This window comes from Meriones unguiculatus, chromosome 1 (assembly GCF_030254825.1).
Source record: "Meriones unguiculatus strain TT.TT164.6M chromosome 1, Bangor_MerUng_6.1, whole genome shotgun sequence".
Classification (NCBI taxonomy): Eukaryota; Metazoa; Chordata; class Mammalia; order Rodentia; family Muridae; genus Meriones; species Meriones unguiculatus.
In genome coordinates, this window is record NC_083349.1 from 149,262,529 (window position 1) to 149,270,881 (window position 8,353).

Below are 8,353 nucleotides of genomic sequence, written 5' to 3' on the forward strand. Positions count from 1 at the left end.
TGGACTTGGATGTTGTGGTGACAGGCCTGACCATGCTGTTTATTGGAGAAATATGGAAGACTTTGGGACTTTGGACTAGTGAAGCAGTTGAATTCTTTAAACAATTCATACTAGCAGGAGCATGGAATACAGTGTTGAAGGCAACTTGAACTGTGGGAGCCCAGCACAAAAGGTTTCAGAGGGAAAGAATATTGATTGGTATGTGGCCTAGATAATGTTCTTGTGATATTTTGGCAAAGAATGTAGTTGCTTTTTTTGCTCTTGTCCCTCCCCTCCCCCAAATATCTGCCTGAGGCTAAATTGAAGAATTTCGGATTAATAGCATTGGCAGAAAAGATTTCTAGACAGCCTCGTATTGACTATATCCTGTGGTTATTAGTGGTTAGATCTATAATGAAAAGGTGCAGGCTGAGCAAGGAAAAATAAGAATGTATACTTTGGGAAGAAAAGAAGCACCAGGAAATGCAATGGAGCTAAGTCTAGTGCTCAAGGAGATTAAAAAGTTTAAAGACAACCCTGATGCTAAATGGAATAAAGGAAATGGTGAGCTCAGGGCAAGACTCATCTCAGCTAAGCTTCCATCTTGTGAGAAAAAGAAAAGAAAAGCTTAAACATTGAAGGATACCATGGAAAACAGAAAGCTGGTTAAAAATACGTTTTAAGGAGGACCCAAGTTCCAGCCCCAGCAAGCGGAAGAACTTGGCAGCTTTGGCCATATGGTTTTGGCTTTAGAGTCAAGGATACAATAAAGGGGCTATGGAATCTCCCTCTGTATCTGAGGAAGGCTGCTGAGGCTCCGCACGTGTCAGGGGAGTCCCTGCATGGAGGCCCTGAGAGACCACTGTGTGAAGCTGTGAAGGTGAAGCCTAAATTCCACTGGCAACTCCAAGATGGTGGAGATGCCAGCGCTTTGGTATGCTTGCTGAGGACAGCTGCAGACCTGGTATGGAACCAGCCCAAGAGAGAGAAGTGTGTTGCAGTCAACAAAGCTGAAAGGAGTTGGAGATCTGAAGGGCACCTTGAAACCAGGCATGGAGATGCAGCATTTGGAGCTTGCCATGCTGCTGTTCAGTCTTTCTTTAGGCCAGTATTTCCTCATTATGTTTCCTCTCCTCCATTTTGGAATGGCAAAATCGTAGGTCAAATAGGTGACCAGCTTTTTGATTTTGATTTTATAGGGGGTTATCGTTAAGAGATTGCCATGAATCTCCAAAGAGACTTTTGACTTTTAAACAGGGTTGAGACTGTTATAGTCAAATGGGGACTTTTGAAATTAGACTGAAAGCAATTTCACATTATGATATGGTTACAAGGTGTTGGGTGCTAGGGAGTGGAGTGGAATGTGGTGGTTTGAATAAGAATGGTCCCCATAGACACATATATTTGAGTGCTTAATCATCAGGGAACGGCAGTACTTGAGAAGAATTAGGAAGTGAGGCTTGTTGGAGTAAGACAGGGGATATAACTAACATTTATTATGTAAATGTATGAACCTGTAAAGTAGTAAAATAATTAGTTAGGAAAGCCTTGTCTCATTTGGGTCCTTCTGATGCATTTCTCTTGGCTTCAGTAAATGGAGAGGTACCAGCTAGAGAGCAAAGTATAGAAAGGGGCAGAAACGATGGCATCAATTTATCCCTTTGATACCATGCCGTGGCTGCCCAGGCAGCCCTTTCACACAGCCATGGTTCTTCGTAGGCTTTGGGTAAAGCTCACCTCCCTTCCCTACCTCTTCAGGCTAGTTGTGGTAAGGACTTCTGTGGTTGTAGAGCTTGATTGTCACCCTGAGTGGGGGATGTGTGTGGATATGACTGAGGGGTGCCCCAGAGAGGCTTAAATGAGAACAGAACCACCTTAAATGCTGATGGTATCTTCCCAGAGGCTGGTGCCCTCCCTGGACTGAGCAAGGAGGAGAAAGTCCACTGAGCACCAGCATCTTCCACTCTCCAATTCCAGTGTGGATCTGATAGCATCTGATGTGACAGGTTGCCTCAAGCCTGCTGCCATGATGTCCCCATAAGACGACGGTATCTTCCCCAACCCCCCACCTCCTTTTTTGTCTTTTGTTTTTTGAGACAGGATTTCTCTGTGTAGTCCTGGATGTCCTAAAATTCGCTCTGTAGACCAGGCTGGCCTCTAACTGAGAGATCCTCCTGCTTCTGCCTCCTGGGTGTGCTGGGATTAAAGGTGTGCACCCCCACCACGGAGAAGACAGTATCCCTTCTTAAATGAATGATGAGCCCAAACAGACTGCTTTGTGTTTTGTCATAGCAATGAGAAGAGTAACTAAGACAACGTCTTTTGTTGTCAACCTTCCAGTGTTATGTTCTCCCTTGATGAGAGAGCAGCCTATATGTCTGTGAATAAGACTTTCATGAATTTTCACCCTCTTGAGTGTACCATTTTATTTTCTGCAAGGACCCTAACTATGCTCATACACACACACACACACACACACACACACACACACACACATATATATATATAACATCAAGTTTCCCACATACCAGCCAGATTGCCAAGCAGTATAGAAAGATGAATCAAATGCCTGAGCCAATCTTTGCCATTGAATAGGTATATGCGATTGAATAATACACATGGATTTATTTATATGCCTCTATTTCTCCTGTTTACCTGATTTCTGCATTATGTTTTTTAGTAATATTCTAACAAGACCTAGCAGAAACTATGAATTAGTATGGGACAGAAAAATTAGAAGTGACTAAAGTATGCTGCAATCAAAGTCTTGAAAGACTAAATATTATAAAAAGAACACATTTTAAAATTATTTTATAATTAGCTGCCCCTGAAATCTCATTAGATTTCAGAGTGCTTTTGGAAGTTGGTCATGATTTTGAAGTTCTTTTGAAGAACAAACAAGTCCGAAGAGCTAATAAAACCCGAAGTTCATTTGAAGAAAAAGCAAATAAGAATAGCTAGTAAAATGTCGTAAATGAATTTCAGTACGTGGGTACTTGATACATTACGTATTTAAGAAAACAGTGTGATATTAGCCTAAGGATTTAGAGGCGACTGGGACAGAATAACCTCTGAAGGTGTTCTTGGTTTTTTTCTCCTGTGTATGTTCGATTTAATTTAAAAAGTCACTGCAAGCAACTGGGTGGAAGAATCAAGAGATGTTTTGGGGGCAACTGGATAGACATTGAAAAAAAACCTATATATTAAAATGATTTCATGCGTATTCAGGTGTGACAAAGGCTATTAAAGTTTTGAAGGAAATCTAAGTACATACTTCTGCTGTGGGGACAGGGAATGGTTTTTGAACTTAAAAGAAATAGAAAACATTCTTCAAGAAAAACACATTATTTAAATGTACAGACTTGACTTTGTTATTGTTTGTCTTGTGGTACATAATAAGGAAACTTAACAAGTGGAAAAAGTTACAGAATATTTATAGTCTGAGTTCATAACTGTCTGTAGAAACTTCTGCATATTCATACACAAGTAATGAAAATAAGCAATACTGTCTATAAATCTACTCAGAAATCAATAGAACAAAGGAATCAAGAGTATTACTCTTTATCTTTGCAAAGGGAAAGAGAAAATCAAACCAATACTGAGGAGAGGTCATAAAAACTTTCCCTTTTTGCTCTCATGGCTTGGAGTTAGATTAACTTTTCTTATAGACCATTAGACAAAGTGTATCTTTGGACATAAGGGATTCACGGGAGATATAATTTGCATGCACTTACATAGTAGCATGAACACACACACACACACACACACACACACACACACACACACGGTACCTATGGTTCTTGTAGCAGTCCAGATGAAGTCACTTGTGCAAGTTCCTGGGTAGCCAGCACTGACGTGGCTTGCTCAGATGCGCTTGCCTGCTCTCCAGGACTCGGGATAGTTGGGGAAATGTTGGCTAAGCTTTGGAACTAATGTGTCTTGCTCACAAGTTTAAGCATTTATTCTCCACTGTTTGCCTTCTGCTTGGATCTGACTATGCTTAATTACATTATTCCTAATTGCTGCTTGAGATTTTGAAGAGCCAAACTCCCAGTACAGGCAGAAAAAAAAGGGTATGTCTCATTAATGGACAATTAAACAGAACAGGAGTCATTATTTTAAAGGAGATAGGTCAAGTAATTTATTCTGTTAAATAGTAAAGTGAAGCAATTGCAGATTCAGGCTCCAAATGGTTCCTTCAACAAGGTCTGTGCTAGAGATAACCCATCTCTCGGATCCAACCTTGTATACAGTCTGAGAAGGAGCAGTGAGGAAACATTCCTGTGTTTTTACTGTAACCGTGTAAGACACAAAAGCCGAGGGGGCCTAGCCGGTAGGTGGTGGCTCCCACCTGACCTTCAAACTATGTCCCCATGTAGTCACCTCCCTATGTCAGGCCCCTGTGACATCCAGTCGCTTACCGCAGGCAAGGTTGATACCTTCGGAAACCAGACGCGAGGGGACGAAGCTCCGTTTCCCCTTCCTCTATGTGAAGCTGGGAAGATGGCCACAGTAGTCATGGTTTTTTCTAGTTTACTTTCCTTCTGCTGTGGAAATCACTATCAAGTCGCCTTGGGAAGGAAAGGCTTTATTTCAGCTTGTAGATTATACTCTGTCACTGAGGGAAGCCGAGGCAACGCTGTTTACTGGCTGGGAAGGCGTAAAAATTGGAGCCTCAGATCGCCTGACTAACCTTTATTCAGGACTATTAGTATGCTCATTTTTATCACTTACGGCAATGTCCTAAAATCTCACTGAACATTTTGTTTTGTCTTGAGGTTTGTGTGTATGGGTGTGTGTGTGTGTGGTATGCTCAGAGCTGAGGGGAATATGCACAGATATCTTGGGTAAGCTGGAAGATTAAAATATTCTTTAAGATGAACATTAAACCTTGGAAGACAGACACAAGCAGGAAAATACAAATGAAGGGCATGAGAAAAATTCATGACTAGAATTGTCCTAAATGTTGTAGATGTGGGTCCCGACCCCTGGCGTGAAATGTGACACCACAGGTTGTACGAAGCCCTATATAGTGAGTTTATGCACACAAAGTCAAACTTATATTAGCTACAGTGAGAGATTGCTTTATGTATAGTGAAAGATTTACAGCAATAAACTAAATAAATATAAAATAAACTGTAGGGTTGATGAGATCACTCAGTGGGTAAAGGCACTTGTCACCAAGCTTGTTTAAGTCTGAAGACCCATGTGGTAGGTCATAGGGATGACTCCCCAAATTATCTTCTGAACTCCATGTGTATGCTGTGGTAAGAGTGAGTCTACATACTTATGCAGAAACACAATAAATAAATGTAAAAATATTAAAATTTATGGTAATACATTCTTTGTATTTTAGAGCCATTATTAAGTAAAAAAAAGGTTACTTGAACTCAAGCACAGAGGTATCATATTATGATGCTAAACCCGATTTCTAGACAACTGCTGAGTGATCAAAGGGAAAGCAGCATATTCAGTTTGGGTATGAGCACACAAGCATGGACAGAGTGAAAGCTCTTTATACTACTCAGAAGTGTGTATGATTTAAAAGTTCGGAGTTGCTTATTTCTTGAATTTTCTATTAGATGTTTTTGGATGCTAGCCGAGGGAAAACAAAAGCACAGATAAGGGGTGTTATGATCTGGATGTTAAATATCTCCCTTAGGCTCATGTGTTTGGACATTTTGTCCCTTGATGGTGCACTCTTTTGAGCGGTTATGGTAGCCTTGGGTGGTGGGGTCTACCTTGAGGAAGTGGGTTCTTAAAAGGGGGTAGGGTATGGGGTGAGGTGTGATGGGTTATCGACAAGCCTCCCTTCAGGGCCAGTCTATTTCATGGCCATTTCTGACTATATGTGAGTAAGCAGCCTCAAGCACCTGCTACCACAGTCAGAGCTGGCCTACTTCTGTGCCTGGTGAGCCCCAGTGGATTCCGAGTTCAAACTGTGGCTGAAAGTGTATCCTTTCTTCCTTAAGCTGCTTCTTGTTAAGTAGTTGGTCCAAGCAGTGAGAAAAGTAACCAGTGCTAGTCCAGAACTGCTGTTTGGTAACCAAGGAGGAAGTGCATGGGTGTTGTTGAAAACGGCCATCCCCTGACATTTTCACGCCAGTTATTTATTCTTTTTTGTTGTTGTTGTGAATTAATGTTAATTCTTCCCATTAGTGTGATGTTCCTTGCAGTTAGAGACTCACTTGCAGCAGTCTTGGTACTTACGCAGAGACAAGTGCACTGTAGCGTGAAATGGGCATTTGCTGAGTGTGTGGCTTAGTGTGCTCTGGGAAATTCGAGGCGAGGTGCCTAGTGTTACTGCAACTTGATAGGCCTTGGTTGGTTGATACCCATGGTATACTTTTCTGAAGAGGAGCAGACTGGGGGGTGGGGGAGGAGGGAAGTTAAGGGAGGGAGGGACTGGAAGGAGAGGAGGAAGGGAAAACTTAGGTTGGAATGTAAAAAAAGAGAACACACATACGCACACACACATATATGGCACATTACACAACAGAGTGTTACACAGCCATTAAAAGTAAAGACATCGTAAAATCTTCATGCAAATGGATGAAACTAGAAGAAATCACTTTGCGTGAGCTATCACAGACTCAGAAAGACAATACATTATGTATTTGCTTATAGGTGATATTAGCTGTTGAGTCAATGATATCCTAGTTACAATCCGAAGACCCAGAGAGGGCATGTCTAGAGTAAGGGACTAGAGGGAAAGATAGATCTCATTAGGAAAGAAAAACAGAACAGATAGTTCTGGACAAATGGGGTAGGCTGGAATGAGAAGATCAGGTGGAAAAGGGGTGGGGAGTTTGTGGGAGAGAATACAGGGACAGAAGGCTAAAATGAAGGGCTGTTTGAGAGGTAATATGGAACCCAGATACAGTGGAAACGTTCTAAAATACATTCATATATGAAGGTGATATAAACACACACATATATGAATGTCTAATTGGGTTACATCTAATTATGGTGTTGGCCAAAGGCGTCCCACGGGACTCCACAAACAACCCAGGCTGTTGCTCTCCACAAACTGACCACCGAAGCCCCATTGCTGAAGAGAACATTTACACGACTACTTGTGTAATGGAGATGTCGGGCATGCACCTACACAGAGCCTTATAGTTCAGCATCTCTGGGACGGGAGCTCACTCTGCATGCTCCCAAAAGAGAGAGACAAACACCAAGCCAGCCGCAAACCCGTTGATCTACACCGGTGTCCTGCCCGTGAGACACGCCAGTGCTATACAATGGTGGTCAAAGCTCATGAGAGTAAATAGTCAATAACTAATTTGACTTAAGGCCCATTCCTGGAACCCAAGCCTGACACATCTTGGGTAAATATAAGCCTGAGGCTAGATAGCCCAGGGACCTAGAACAAAACCAAATACTAATTGTCTAAAAGAAGAAAAAATGTAGTGCTAAAATGATTCCCAGTGACCTCCTGCCGTACTCAGAGATCAGTACCTTGTCCAACCATCATCAGAGAAGCCTCCTTCTGCAGCAGTTGAGAACAAATACAGAGACCCACAGTCAGACATTACACAGAAAGTGAGAGACCTTGGAACACTCAGCCATAATGGGGTGTCTCCATCAGATCTCTCCTCTCAGAGCTCAGGGAGGAGAAAGTGGAGAGAATGTAAGAGCCAGAGGGGATGGAGGGCAAAGATAGGATCAAAAGATATTTAAATTTAAGATTGTTTTAATTAACAAAAGGTATAATAAAATACAGTGAATTAAAATAATTTTTAAAGTACATATTTTTGTTTATGAGCTCACTCTGATGAATTTTGAAGATTTAAAACACAGAGCACTTCCTGAGTTTATGTGTCATGGTTATGCAGGGTCTGCGCTGATCCACTCTTAGTATTCCAATTTTAGAATATGTGCTGTGAAAGCAAGCAGAAAATATAGATAATTAATACTGAAATGTTAGATTTATAAACATTTAAACTGCCTTTCGTGAACAAATAGCTTAACCTAAAATTCATTAAATCATACTCAATGGTTGAGAAGAATAGAAATTTAATCTAACTTGGTGTTTTATAACAAATCATCTTTGCTTATTATAGAAATTGCAAAGTGGAAAGAAGCATGGCTGCATGCATAATTATGATTTCAATTTGGGAGGCTGCATAGAGTGTCAGCCACTTGTTTGTTTAGCCAAGGTCAGTTATATGTTGGTCAACTGCTCCTAAACATGAGATCTGCCCTGGAGCTGTTAACATACCCAGTGTCACTGTAATGGAGAAAACTGACTTTTCCCTGTTCCAGCAGGTAAAAGTGACAGTTATCATCTCTCTCTGTCCCTCTGTCTGTCTGTGTGTGTGTGTACATGCGCACATGTGTGAGTGCATTTGTACATATGTGTACATGT

The 8,353-nt window shown here is 41.4% G+C and overlaps 1 non-coding gene across 1 annotated transcript; it reads right to left on the reverse strand.

Annotated features, from left to right (window-relative positions):
• Positions 1-7,775: 7,775 nt before the first annotated feature.
• On the reverse strand, positions 7,776-7,877 carry LOC132651326 (U6 spliceosomal RNA). The gene has a single exon (XR_009589066.1). It is a non-coding gene; the product is annotated as a U6 spliceosomal RNA (small nuclear RNA).
• Positions 7,878-8,353: the final 476 nt, after the last annotated feature.